General features: G+C 42.7%; 1 pseudogene; it reads left to right on the forward strand.

Moving 5' to 3' along the window:
* Positions 1–2,950: 2,950 nt before the first annotated feature.
* Positions 2,951–5,066, forward strand: LOC115852374 (von Hippel-Lindau disease tumor suppressor pseudogene; annotated as a pseudogene).
* Positions 5,067–14,488: the final 9,422 nt, after the last annotated feature.

Consider the following 14,488-nt stretch of genomic DNA (forward strand, 5'->3'; position numbering starts at 1 on the left):
TTTCAGAAATCTTAATATATGAAAGTATTGTTCAGAGTAGAAAACTCATTATAGTTTTAGTGTTAGATACCAGGTTTACTTGGGGTATCTGTAAAAAAAACAAACAATGAATAAAAGAAGTGTAGCCATAAAGACAATGGAGCTTGTATGGATGCTTATTCGGGGAATATTTTTCACTTGGAAAATAAAATAATTTATTATAGTTTATTTCTTCGGAAGAAAACTACCCTGGAAATGTGCACTTCTCTATAAGAAATCATAGCGTGTTGTCTTTGTTTTCTGGTACTGTTATGAGTTTACGTGGTTGTAAGCTCATCTAAGATCCCATCTGGGTTTATAACCCCTTTCTCTTAATGCCTCAAAGGTTTCCTAACTGTGAGTGGATGTATTTAATGTGAGGAAACATTCCCAGTCTCCTTAACAGCCTGTTAAAACCTGAAACAGGTACAGTTGTACCGTCTGCAAATTATTTTGTACTGCCAGAGGAGATACTGAACCAACTTTTAGGCAAAGATTTTTGTCTTCTACAGGGATTTCCAGAACAGTGATATGACAGGGAAATGCATTAAAAAACTTTATCCAAATGGTTTGAATACTTGTAGCTTTCTGACCTAGAAGCTAGAAAGTAAAAAATTTCTATCCTAGTTCTGTCAGTGATTCATTGTGTGTCCTTGAGAAATTCACCTCTTTTTGTCTAAATCCTTTTGTCAGCTGTAAATTCAAGATAATACAGAACCATTTACTGACTTTTCAAAAATATTAAGAACTGCATATTGCTTTAAAAATGCAAAGATATGAATGCTAAACTTCAAAATAATTACAGCTGGAAAGTGTAAGCTTTTAAAAAGTACTTGGATGGCAAGGAAACGAAAGTGATTATTAGTGGTTAATGTGATTTTTGAGGTGATTTTCTTAAGGAGTAATGATTGAAAGCTTGTGTTTACACAGATCCTCAGATTGATGGGAGACAAAGCTCTCATGGTTCAATTGACAAGGAGGGTCTGTTTTTATCAAGTTGAATTAGGTACACTATATAGCCTCTTCTAATAACCTATTTCAGTTATGACAAGATTCACACATGTATATATAGAGAAAATATATTTAATTGAGGTATCTTTAAAAATGAACTCTATGGGCTGAAAATTACTCTTGCTTTGAGATAAAGAACCTAGGAAAATAAGCAGAGTTATTAATGCCTTCCCAACCTACACTTGATTCTTGAATTAAATTACAGTTTGAAGAATGCTTGCTTTTTAAAATGGCATTGAGGAGACTCTGTGGGTGCTTAACTTCTCACATTTTCATTTATCTTTTTTTTTTTTTTTTAAAGGGCTTCAAATGCTTGGCTTATTTATTTATTTATTTATGGCTGTGTTGGGTCTTCATTTCTGCGCGAGGGCTTTCTCTAGTTGCGGCAACCGGGGGCCATTCTTCATCGCGGTGCGTGGGCCTCTCACCATCGCGGCCTCTCGTTGCAGAGCAAGGCTCCAGACGCACAGGCTCGGCAGTTGTGGCTCACAGGCCTAGTTGCTCCGCAGCATGTGGGATCTTCCCAGACCAGGGCTCGAACCCCCGTCCCCTGCATTAGTAGGCAGATTCTCAACCGCTGCGCCACCAGGGAAGCCCTTCATTTATCTTTTGAACAACTATGTAGTAATTTTCATTGCACATTGTATAACCCCCTTTTATGTGGTTTTTTTTTTTTAATCAATTTATTTATTTATTTATTGGCTATGTTGGGTCTTCCTTGCTGCGTGTGGGCTTTTCTGTAGTTGCAGCGAGCAGGGGCTACTCTTTGTTGCGGTGTGTGGGCTTCTCACCACGGTGGCTTCTCTTGTTGCAGAGCACGGACTCTAGGCGCACAGGCTTCAGTAGTTGCAGCACGTGGGCTCAGTAGTTGTGGCTCACGGGCTTTGTTGCTCCGCGGCATGTGGGATCTTCCCGGACCAGGGCTCGAACCCGTGTCCCCTGCGTTGGCAGGTGGACTCCCAACCACTGCGCCACCAAGGAAGCCCCTATGTGGTGTTTCTTTTGCTTGAATTATTTGGTTTAATATGCTGTATACGGCGGGTCTGGATTTTTTAAGAACAGTCTGGACAGGATCCTATTTAGCTGCAAGGAACAAAGGCACATTCACGTTATCTTAACTGCCGGAGGCTTATTTTAAGATTACAGAGGACAGGAAGGCGACCGCCTCATCAGAGCCATGGCTGGTAAAATGGTGCTTTGTCTTGTAGTGGGCGCAGCAGCTCTGATAGCTGTGGATGTCCCCTGCTCTGTAGTCGTCATGTGCTTACTTTTAATGTTTCCCAGCTTCTCCCTTCACATAAAAAAGTGCTTTTCTTACAAGCACTTCAATATGAGGCTTTAAAAAGTCTTATTTAAGATAAATGACAAAAAAGCTTTCATATAATTATCTACAGGTTGATTTCAGATACCTTATCACCATAATACTTAATGAATTGGGCTATGTTAGCTTCAGTTAACTATTTTCAGTTAACCCACATAATTTGTTGAACTTCATATAGTGTAAATGATTTAACTGAAATGAATTTTGCTATAGCCTCAAATTTGTTAACTCTTCTGCCTTTGTTAAATGTTTTAAATAGTTGATTATCTCATAGTTTCCTAGTCTCTTGCAGCATAATTGATACATTGTCTATACTATTATACTTGGTTAACTGAAGGTATTATCTCTGTAAACTTCAACTAGTTGCCTATAAAATTTTCTCAGCAGAAACTAATGGTATTACATTTTAAAATGAAATACCTTGTCCTTTATTTAGAGGCCATATGTCTAGAAAGTCATTCTGTGTATAAAGATTAATCAACCAATCGAAAGAGATAGCTTATTTTCTTTAGTGTTACCATTGACACCCGACAAAATACTGAAGTACCGAGTTTTAGGCTCCGGGAGGTAGTGCCCCAGAAGGCGGGGAACGCGGAAGAGGCCGAGGGGGGCGCGGAGGAGTCCGGCCCTGGAGAGTCCCACCCGGAGGAGCCCCGCTCCCGGCAGGAGATGGAGGCAGGGCGGCCGCGGCCGATGCTGCGCTCAGTGAACACGCGCGAGCCGTCCCAGGTCATCTTCTACAACCGCAGCCCGCGCGTGGTGCTGCCCGTGTGGCTCAACTTCGACGGCGAGGTGCAGCCCTACCCGACGCTGCCCCCCAGCACGGGCCGCCGAATCCATAGCTACCGGGGTAATCTTTGGGTCTTCCTAGATGCTGGGACAACTGATGGGCTTCTAGTTAACCAAACTGAGCTGTTTGTGCCGTCTCACAATGTTGATGGACAGCCTATTTTTGCAAACATCACACTACCAGTGTACACCCTGTAACAGTGGTGCCTCCAGGTTGTGCGAAGCCTAGTCAAGCCTGAGGATTACAGGAGACTGGACATCGCGAGATCCCTCTAGGAAGATCTGGAGGACCACCCAAATGTGTGGAAGGAGCTGGAGCGGTTGCCCCAGGAGCATATTGAAAATCAGTGGACGGCAGAGGAGACTGAAGATTTTAATTGAAATTTACACTCCTGGATCTCGGCTTTTGACAGTCCTGACAAGTCTTGATCTAGATCTAGGGCTGGTCACTTTTTCTCGGCTTCAAAGTGTCTCATTCGTGGAGTAAAAATGCTCCATTGCTTAAAAGAAAGTTAACTGACCTCACTACTGGGCGCTGTGATGTTTAAGGGCAAATATCACAAAATGTAATTTAATGCCTGTCCCTTCTAGAAGTATTTATCAAGGGAAAGTAGTTGCATTTTTGCCTCCTAGTGAGTCAGGAAAGTTTGTGTAAGGACTTTTGTGTAAATAATTGAGTGAGAATTGTAGCTTATTCTTGAGTTGTAGGAAAGCAGTGGCATCTGCTTTTCATTCCTGTATCGTGGTTGGTGATGTGCCCGCGTCCCGCTCTGAGAGACCAAGATGTCCTTGGGGCAGGGGCATATCCGTCTGCCCTTTGACGCTCCAGTACCTCGCACGTTATGAGCCTTCCCTCAGTGTTTGCTGAATGAACATACCAGTGGCTACTTTGGTAGAAAGTGTTAGAGGTTTTCACCCTGTTTTTTGAGGGCGGGTGGTAGTGGGGACCTTAAAGTATATACAGTAAACGAATGTTTTCAAGGGCATCAATTTTATAGAAAGCAATTTTTGTAATTTCCTAAATCGTGGCTTTTCTCTGTCCACTGTTGTTGCAGGGCTGTTTTATTTCTGTATCTAAGCCAGGATTGGCTTTCCACAGTTCTTATTGATGATAGCTTTTTTGAAACTTGCTATCTGCACAGAAGATAGGAGAAAGTAGCCGTCCCCTTGTTTAATCATAGTATTAAAGAGCTACTCCTGTACTATAAATAGGTTTTTGCCAAATGTGGGTACTTCTGTTCCTTTTTGTAAATCCATGACATTTTTGTTCGATTCAGCAGGTTTTCATCAGGCAGGATCTGGTCACACTTTGCACCTGGCTGGAGGAGAGGACAAAGCCCTCCAGCCTCTCGGAAGTTACTGCTAACACACTGTGGATTCAGAGGGTAGCCTGGAATGTTTTCTAATTTTATACATGTACAGATCCTTTCCTATAGGCTGGACTTAAATTCATTAACTCAAATTCAGTACTTCTATCAGGCATCCTTTTTTGGTAGCTAATCATTAAAAAAAACAAACAAAAAACAAAACTCCCCAGTAGAGAAAGTGTTGGAAGAGACAAAAATAAAGAAGAGAAAAGATCCAATTAGGTACACTACTTAAATACAACCACTAACTTAACATTTTGAACTTTTAGCCTTTTTTTTGCTTGGTTTTACGTAGTTGAGATCATACTGAGTATAAGTTTTGTATTCCACTTTCTCATTTAACTTTATAACTTAAATATTTTTCCATGGTATTATAAGCTCTTCATAGACATGAGTGCAGCCTTCCTTTTATAAATAATGTTGGGATATTTCTTTGAGCACCTTTGAGCACAGTTCCTGTGCTCTGATATCAGAGTGAAGTGAATGGATCAAACGCCTTACAGTTTTCCCACCTAATCTTATTCTCTTCTTTCAACATTCAACAAATAAGTGGGCTTTTTTTTTTTCTTTAGCCTGTTGTGGTACTCATTCAGTGACACATCTATAATTTTTTTAATCTAATTTTTTTGTCGAATTGTTGGGTAGGGAAGAAGAAATGCTGGTATAGCAGGCAGCCATATGATTTCAAAAGTGGGATAGGATAGAAGATTTAAGGAAGCCTGCTGGTGCTCGATTAGTTCAGTGTTGGTTTTATTATTTTTTAAACCTGTCTTTGTGTCAAAATGAGATTTCATGTTCCTGTCAAAACTTGCAACATGAGTACTGTGTTTTTTGTGTTGTCCAAGGAAGATTGAAAACCTACAGCATGTATGCACTCATTTGAAATCTTATGAATGTATTAAATGTATTGCTTTTAAGAGACTGTGATCTTATCTATTTTGAGTTTAAAAAAAAAGCTTTTTTGGATACATTAAATGGTCCTAAGTAAAGGAAAAAAAAATTGAATTACCAACAAAATTACCCATATACCTACTGTACCAGTAAATAACTCTATTAGCTTTCTTTCTGAAAATCCCTTATATTTACAAGTATAATTCATTCACAAAACTGCACTCCACATAATTGGGACTTAATGCTTCAGCGAAGAAAATGAAAAATGTAGCCTGTCTCCTCAGGGCTGTATAGTCAGATATCTCTTTGTCCTTTGGTGGATTTACACACTTTCTGACATCAAGTTTTGATCGAATGAAGAGAGTATCTCCAGCGATTTGTACAGTCTGGGTGACTACATGAAATAAAACTGGTGAGGCGTGGCCTTCCAGGCAGGCCTCTTTAGGCTGGAATTCTTGGTGCCAAGGGGAGCTAAGTCCTAGCCAGGCCATGGCTCCATCCACTGAGTTTTAAATTTTCACTTTGTTTTTTCATTTCTGAGAGTTTTATTTATATCTGCCTAGATATTTTTGATATTTTCTCATTCTTTGATCAGTTTTTTAAGTTCATCATTTATTTCATGAGATATTTCAAACATAATTATTTTACATTCTGTACTTGATAATTTCAATATCTGAAATTGAACAAATCAGTCTATTATTTGTTGTTTCTGCTAACTCTCTCTCTCATGGTTGGTTCTATCCTTGCTGTATTTGGTAATTTTCATTTGGAGCTCATATATTTCTTGAATTTAACACGTGTGAGCTGGTGGGCCTAATTTGGGATGCTTCCCTTTAAAGGGGACTTACGTTTGCTGTTTTTTGCTGGCTTTTAGGTTTGTGCTTTGGGAGAAACAACAGCTACAATGAAGGAGCATAAATAGTACCAGAGATGCAGTTTCAAAGAATGACAGTAAAGGTTAGCTGGGAGTAGGTATTTGACAGTTCTTATTTAATATCGTTTATCAGAGTTGCAAACTAGAATGTACCAGCCATTAGCATCAAAAGCTTTAAAGTTGTGACCCTCTTATACATGATTCTTGTAGCTTCAGTTTCCTTTCTCCTGCAAGAGGTGACAAAACATGGGACTCTAGAATGTGTGAGGAAGTGCAGACATTAGGTATAAGGAAAAACATTTGCATGCTGTCTGTCCAGGCTTCTTCCTATTCTGCAAGGGCTGGTGAGTCTTGGGTATGTTTACCTTTATTCTCACGTTTGTGTTTTTTAGAAAAGTGAATGATCAATAAATGATTTAAGTTTTATAGTTTTAAAAAACATCAGGAACACTACCGTGAGCCAGGAATAGTAATATTCTTGTACCTCTAAAATCCCTGGAGTCTCAAGTTTGGGCTCAAAGTTTGGGTTCTTGATTGCAAGAGTTAGCAGTTCAACTCTGCTTCACTGGTCTCCATCCCACTTGCTTATGACTTACTGCCATTGCTCTAATTTTAGCCCATTGTTTTCATCTTCCCCTTGGAAATTTTCCTTACTTTTTAGTGAGCACAGGAATGCATGAATAATTATTTTTATAGTAATTTATTCGGGAAGAGTTAGAATAGCCTTTGAAAGTAGCTGATCTGTCATACTGCCAGAAGTGGGAGTCCCAGGAGTTATTAATTTATCATCACTTTAGAGAAGAGGAAACAAAGGTACAAAGATGTTAAGTAACTTGCCCAAGATCACAGAGCTGCTGAGTGATAAAGCCATTGTTGGAACCCACGTGGTCTGGCTCCAGAACCTACGCTTTAACCACCACATATGAGTCTGAATCGCAGGGGAGATTGCACACATATTACAAAGAATTGGTTGTTGAGACCATGAGAGATGATAGGATACCAAGGGAGTGTGGAGGATAGAGCAATGAACTGAGGGTGGAGCACCAATATAAGGAAAATTTGAGGGGAAGAGGACCTTGGAGAAGAACTATTGATAACGATATGAAATGCAGGAGGAAGTGTAAGAAAACAAAGTGTCACACAAGTTGAGGGAATAGAATTTCAAGGAGAGAGTGGTAAGTTAGTCATCATATGCAGCAGTATGATACAATAAAGACCAAAAATTATCCTTTTGAGTTCGCCAATTAGAAAGTCACTGCCTTTATTGAGGGTGCTATAGACTGAATGTTGAATGTTTCTGTCCCCACAAAATTCATGTTAAAACTTAATCCCCAACGTGATGGTATTTGGAGGTGGGTGGGGCCTTCAGGAGGTGATTAGGTGAGAGTGGAGCTCTCATGAATGAGATTAGTGCCCTTATAAAAGAGGCCCCAGTGAGTTCTTATTCCCTCTCCTCTCTGTGAGGACACATGTGAGAAGATGGCCCTCTGTGAACCAGGAAGCAAGTTCTCATCAGACACTGAATGTGCCATTGCCTTGATCTTGGAACCACCAGCCTCCAGAACTGTGAGAAATAAATGCTTGTATTTTCAGGCACCAAGTTTATGGCCGTCTGAATGCGTTAAGACAGAGGGTGAATTTTTTTTTTCCAGAGGGTGAATTTTAGTAGCGTGTTGAGGATTAAATTGGAAGTGATGCACTGTGGATGGATCATTCTTTTCAGAAGTTTGCTTGAGGAGAGAAACTGGATGGTTTGGTGAGAGGGAAGCACAAGATCAAGAGGTCAAGACGTTTAAAGGGTTAGAAAATAGAACTAAGGAGAATGACATAAAAATGAGTTACTAAAACCATAAATTTTATTCTACCTTGAAATATATTATTATTGCAGATCAATGTTTTAAAACTTAGTTACATTTCCCCTTACACTTATCCAGCTCTGTTTTCTTATATCAAATGGAAAAAATATTAAATACTCAGAGGTAAAGTGAAGTGGGTATTTTATTTCCTGACAGCCATACTTCCCTCCTTGTCCAAGAGTTATTCCTTAAATAAAACACAGATCTGAAAAATTATATCTTGTTATTTTAGCTAAAACAAACAAGTATTTTGACAGAGAATCGGAGTTACTTAGCTTGGAGGCAAGAAAGCAACTATGTGGCCCCATAACTCTTGGAGCTTTTTCTTATGATATGAAGAATTAATTATTGAGAATTGTGACCAGTTCTTATCTTTATGAAGGATAAAAAGAAGGAATGGACTTCATTTTTAAACAGAGGTCTTTAGATCTAAATAAGAGCCATTTATTAAACAAGTTTTTTTGTTTTTGTTTTTGTTTTTTTGCGGTACGCGGGCCTCCCACTGTTGTGGCCTCTCCTGTTGAGGAGCAACAGGCTCCGGACGCGCAGGCTCAGCGGCCACCGCTCACAGGCCCAGCCGCTCCGTGGCATGTGGGATTTTCCCGGACCGGGCCACAAACCCGTGTCGCCACCAGGGAAGCCCTATTGAACAAGTTTGTTAGCACTGCCTTTGTTTCTTAGTGGCTGATCTCTCAGCATTTAGTAGCTTATCAAGGCCTCCACTCTCCATTGTCAGAGAAGACCAAAGCGGAAACTCCCGGGTCTGAAGTTCCAGGTCTCCAGGCAGTTTTATTACCCTGTGAGGAAACGCTTACTTGGGTCAAATGTTCTCCAGTTTTAGGTTGTGTTGGAAACACCTGGGGAGCTCATTTAATATGCATGTTCCAGGGTCCCACTGCTACAGCTTCTGATCCAGTAAGTGCTGGTTGGAGTCTGAGAATATGCATTTTTAGCAAGTTCTTGGGGGGTGATTCTAGACCCGTTGCGCTGAGGCCCATACTTGGTGAACGTTGGCCGACTCCCGCCTTTGGCAAAAATCGAGAACTCTTAGGATGCATTCTCTGGCCCCTGCACGCCCCTCCTCCAGGCACACATGATCCCAGGGTTCGTATACGATGCTTGAGCTTTTTAGTATTATTTCTATAACTATGTATTTTTTACTTTAAAAAAAAGTGCTAAAATGTACTTCAAACAAATAAGCTGCCCTTCATCACTATTAAGAAAAAGAGGGCTTCCCTGGTGGCGCAGTGGTTGAGAGTCCGCCTGCCAATGCAGGAGACACGGGTTCGTGCCCCGGTCCGGGAAGATCCCACATGCGGCAGAGCGGCTGGGCCTGTGAGCCATGGCCGCTGAGCCTGAGTCCGGCGCCTGTGCTCCGCAACGGGAGAGGCCACAACAGTGAGAGGCCCGCATACCGCAAAAAAAAAAAGAAAAAGAAATTAATATTGCATTCATAAAGAGTTTTGAACAGCAAAGCCATCATTTTGACCTATTTTTCTGCCTGGTTCCCCGACTCTCTCTTACTTTTTCCTGAGACTGGCTGTTCTCCCTTACCTCTTCTAAATTCCACCTTAGATTTCTTAAACATTTACCTGGCATCATGTATGGACCAGCTAAGAGGCAACTGCAGTGGGAGACAGGCAACCATAAGCGCTGTGATTTTTTAATTTTAAGCCCTTGATTCTCTCCAGCAACTGCTGGGAACTTAATCACCAAACTGCAGGGCCAGGACCCAGGCCTTCCCTCTACTTTCTGGACCGGACTTGTACCTGATTAGCCCATCCCCTGTGTGACTTGCAAGGGTTAAATCAGAGCATGATCTACTTATTATCTAATGCCTATTTTGAAAAAGCTGTCTCTGTCTATTACCATCATCCATATCATATCTGAATGTTCTGAGAGTTCAGATGCTTAGGACAGATAGAGAGTCCAAATGAAAATCAAAGGCAAGTTTTACATAAAACAAACAAAAACTCCTCGCTTCTCTTGTCAGATATATTGCTCAGAAGCTCGCAGGCTACATGCACAAATCATAGTTAAAGTAATTTTTCTATTTTCACCTACTCTAACAAAGAGACAAAGCAATAGCTTTTTCAACCAAAACTAGTCTCTGCCGTGATGCAGACCCACAGAAAGTGGCTGCAGCCCCTCCCCGCTCCCTGCTCTCAGGCTTGTTTATAGCCAGAGTGCTGATAAAAGTCAACAGGATGTGGTCACAGGTCAAGGTTCAGAGGGCCTATACGGTGATTTCCATGCCACGTGTACGCCATGTGTATAAGAGGTATTTGTCCTCTCTTATTCTGGAAGTGAACTCAAGCAACATGGATGGTGACATTTGAGTCACAATTATGGCAAAGTCAGAAAAGCCCTGCAGCAGTAATACTTCAGTAATCACCTTAGCTAAAGCATTTTATGAACACATGGTTGGTCCAGTCTTTTCCCTGTCCCGACTCCCCTTATGGATACACAGCCCCAAGAGCAAACGTTCTCCCAGGCCATTCGAGCCTGTCCTCCTACTTAGGTCTTCAGGGGCTCCAGGCCCTGGGCCTCTGCATTCTCCCAGTCCCTCTTCACTCTTGCTGTGGCTTCATTTATCCTTCCAACCCACTGAGCCCTGTGGCTAGTAGCTATGGGGACACGGTGACCTCGAATTCCTCTGTCTTTTAGCCTTCCTTCAAGTCCCATCTCCTTCCATCCCCTGCTTTCCCCAGTGATGCTGGAGAAAGCTTCCACATGGCTGCCTTGCTTCCTGGGCTCCCGAGGCCTAATTCCAGGTGGGTCCTTGCTGTGGACCGGAAGTCCTTTTCTTCTATTCATCCCTTGGATTCCCTTTCACCTTCCTAACAGAGGCAGTTTAAACCCTTCCCACTGTCCTAAGCCCTCAACCTTCTCTCTGCTCCCTTCCTTGCTGGCAACTCAGCATGCGTCCTACATTACAGGGAACTCTGGGGCCACAGAGCATGACTGCACTCCCTCAACCTCCCTCTTCCAACCACAAAGAGGACCTTCATCAGCCTGTTTTCCTCAACTTAAGTTTCCGAGATGAAAAATGCATCTTTCTCTCCAAGGTGGAACTCTGTACACTGGTGATGCGAGCCACTCTCATCCAAAACCTATTCCTGCCTTTCTCTGTATTTCAGATCCTTTCTCTGCGGTGGCTCCTTCTTCTCCCCTTGGAAGTGTGTTGGAATCCTAGCTTGATATGGACTTAGGTAGTTTTCACTCCTAATATGTAACTTTATTTACCATGTCTCTTTTTAAAAAAATTTATTTATTTTATTTATTATTTATTTTTGGCTGTGTTGGGTCTTTGTGGCTGCACACAGGCTTTCTCTAGTTGCAGCGAGCAGGGGACACTCTTCGTCGTAATGCGCGGGCTTCTCATTGCAGTGGCTTCTCTTGTTGTGGAGCACGGGCTCTAAGTGCGCGGGCTTCAGTAGTTGTGGCACGTGGGCTCAGTAGTTGTGGCTCGTAGACCTTGGCATCTGTGGCCTTAGTTTGTGTAGAGAACTCAAATGGGCCCAAACCTTGGCTTTTGAGTTTCAAAAGCTAAGGTCCACATACAAGACACAGATTTGCAAGAAAACAGGATGTTTTAACAGTCATTTTTCCAGTCTCTTATTGGGAGACAGATTTCCTGGGCCATGGAGAGAGGAAGGGTCATCAAGGAGAGAACTGAGGAGATTCTTAACAGCCCTTCCCTACTCCCTTCTTCCTGTTGACAGAACCTACCTCATGGCAGAGAAGCTCAAAATAACAGACATTTGCTTTCCCAGCCTCCACTGCAGCTACAGTTGATGGAGGGAGCTTTTTACAAAGATTGTCTTCCCTGACTGCAGAGAGAGATGAGAAGGAATGCCCTCCCCCTCCTTTTGGAAAGTTGTCCTGTGAGGACATGAGGTTTCATTTTACTGTGATCATGAGCGGGGACTGCTGCCAACAGACTCAGAATGGCTGAGGAGGAAGAGGGAAGGAGTCTGACTTTCCACTGACACTGTTGAGATGCCAAACTAACCAAGGGACCACCCACCTTTGGATTCCTCACAATAGGAGACAATACAACGTTCTTACTGTTTAAGCCACCCTTATGCATTGTATGTAGTTGAAAACATCCCGTACTCATTCCTTTTACTTTCTTAGAGAAAAGTCCTATTGCTAATGACCGGTGGGGGACGATAGAACTTACAGATAGATTGGGGCAATTGAGACTTAGGGGGATCTTTGTCTAACACCATATTAAACACGTCTTGTTTGTTGACAAACCATGCAGAGTTCCTCTTCATCACTACAGTAAAAGAATAACAAAAAAGTGATTGTGTGTGTGGCTTGTTAGAAAAGGCCTGAGACTCCTTCCCAGGTTTCCCTGTTTCCCCAGAATGGCATGGGCACGTCATGCTTTTTCCCCTCAAAAGCAATGGGAAGGTCAAGGAGAAAGAGTCAGACCCGGAGAGGCTTTGGGTGTGGGCAAGAGGACAATGGATGCCGCACTCGTGGACAGACAACTGGCGGTCATTCCTGACTGAGGAGGTCTGATGAGCTCTGAAATTCAGACAAGTGGCCCCTCACAGGGAGGACACGGTGCCCGAGGGCCAAATACCTCTTCACATTCCTGATGCTTTATAACCCTTTCCTCCAAATGTTTCCACAACTGCAAGAAAAAGTGGGGAGGGAAGTCTCTGAATTGCCTCTGAATTGATGGAGTTTATCGCGAACTGACTCAAATCAAGGTTCCTAACAATAGGTGGAATTTGGACTTGGGCCAGAAAATTAACTTAGCTGTAGAAAAGCGAATTTCTTTCTTTTACATATTTGAATATAAGGGCAGAAGTATCTTTCCTTCTGAACAATCGTCTATCTTAAAAAAACAAAAAACCAATCTCACCTGAAGCCTGTTTTCCTCTGAAGCTCTCCATTCCTCATTCCCTGTACTGCCAAACTTTTGGAGAGAATTATCTATACCAGGGCCTCTACCTCTTTGAGGTCTACTTATTCCTTAACCCTCCTCATCTGACATCTGGCTCCAGGCTAATAAACTTGCTTTCGAACTGGTCATTCAGAAAACCATTATTGAACTTATACGTTGAGTTATGATTTTTCCTCTTTCTGACTTACACAGGTAGGCTCAGTTAATGAATAAAGAACCTCACCAATGTTCTACTGACCCTTCAAATGACTTCAACCCAAATCACCATCTTCCCCCTCAAATCAGCTTAACCTCCTGTTTTGTGAGCCTCAAAACTCCAGGGTCATATTTAATCCTTTTTCCCCCCCCCGTTCTCCATCTTACACATTTCAAGTCTTTCTGCATTGGGGCCTACCACAGAGGGTTGGTGTGAAAGCCAAATGAGTCAGATCTCTGAGGTTAATTATAAGTGTGCTTCAGAATCACCTGTGTTAAACACAAAACGATCAAAAACAAACAACAAAAAATTGATGCCCTCAGTCCCACTTCAGATGTACTGGCTCTGGATATGGGGCCCAATCAGAATATCCATGTCTCCCTCATCTGTGCTCTGTGGATGGATCAGAAAGGAGTCCTGGCTTGTTCCCTGGTTGCTTTCTGTGTCTGCCCAGCCAAATGGGAGCTGCTTCTGCCCCTGCCTTACTTCAGGGTCTTCTCAGTGTCTAGCCCAGGGCTGGGGTGATCCCTACGGGGATCCCTACTGATTGGGTGGAAGGTGCTTCCCCAAATGCAGCAAACAGATGTGTCTGTAAGAAGTAAACAGCCACCATATACTTCAGGACACATGTTGGAGTCATTTGATTGTTTACATCAGGGACATGGCGGGGGGTCTCAGGTACCACTCCCCCTGATATACCAAGAGCCCATCGGAAATTGGTTTCTGGACTTCAGGAACATTTATACATCTCTCACAGATGGCTTCAGCTTGGAGCCCTCCTGAATCACGAAGGGCCTGGGAGGCACAAAACTCATTCATTGGCTCCCTCATTCAGTCTGATTCAGGGTACTCGAGGATCCACTCACAGTCAGCTGGTAGGGCTGGGTTGGGCGGGTGGTCCTCTGTTAATCAGCTGCTCATCCAGGTGGCATCCAGTTAGTTGGCCATTTATTCAATCCTTCATTTATTCACGCAGGCCTCCGTCATATAGCCATTCACCCACCCACCCAACAGATATTTACTGAGAGCCTACTATGGGCCAGACACTGATTTCACACTGGAGACAAAACAGGTGGTTAACACGAGAAGCACGGGACCCTTGGAACCTACCAGGGTAGTGTTGGGCGGGTTTCCCAGGAGCTCTCGGGCCAGGAGATTAGTGTCCTGCACCTGGCTGAGCGGCGCCTCCCACTCTCAACTCTCTTTTCCTGCTTTGCTCCTTCCAGTGTTTGGAGGTGCCA

The sequence above is a fragment of the Globicephala melas genome, chromosome 2 (genome assembly GCF_963455315.2).
Source record: "Globicephala melas chromosome 2, mGloMel1.2, whole genome shotgun sequence".
NCBI lineage: Eukaryota > Metazoa > Chordata > Mammalia > Artiodactyla > Delphinidae > Globicephala > Globicephala melas.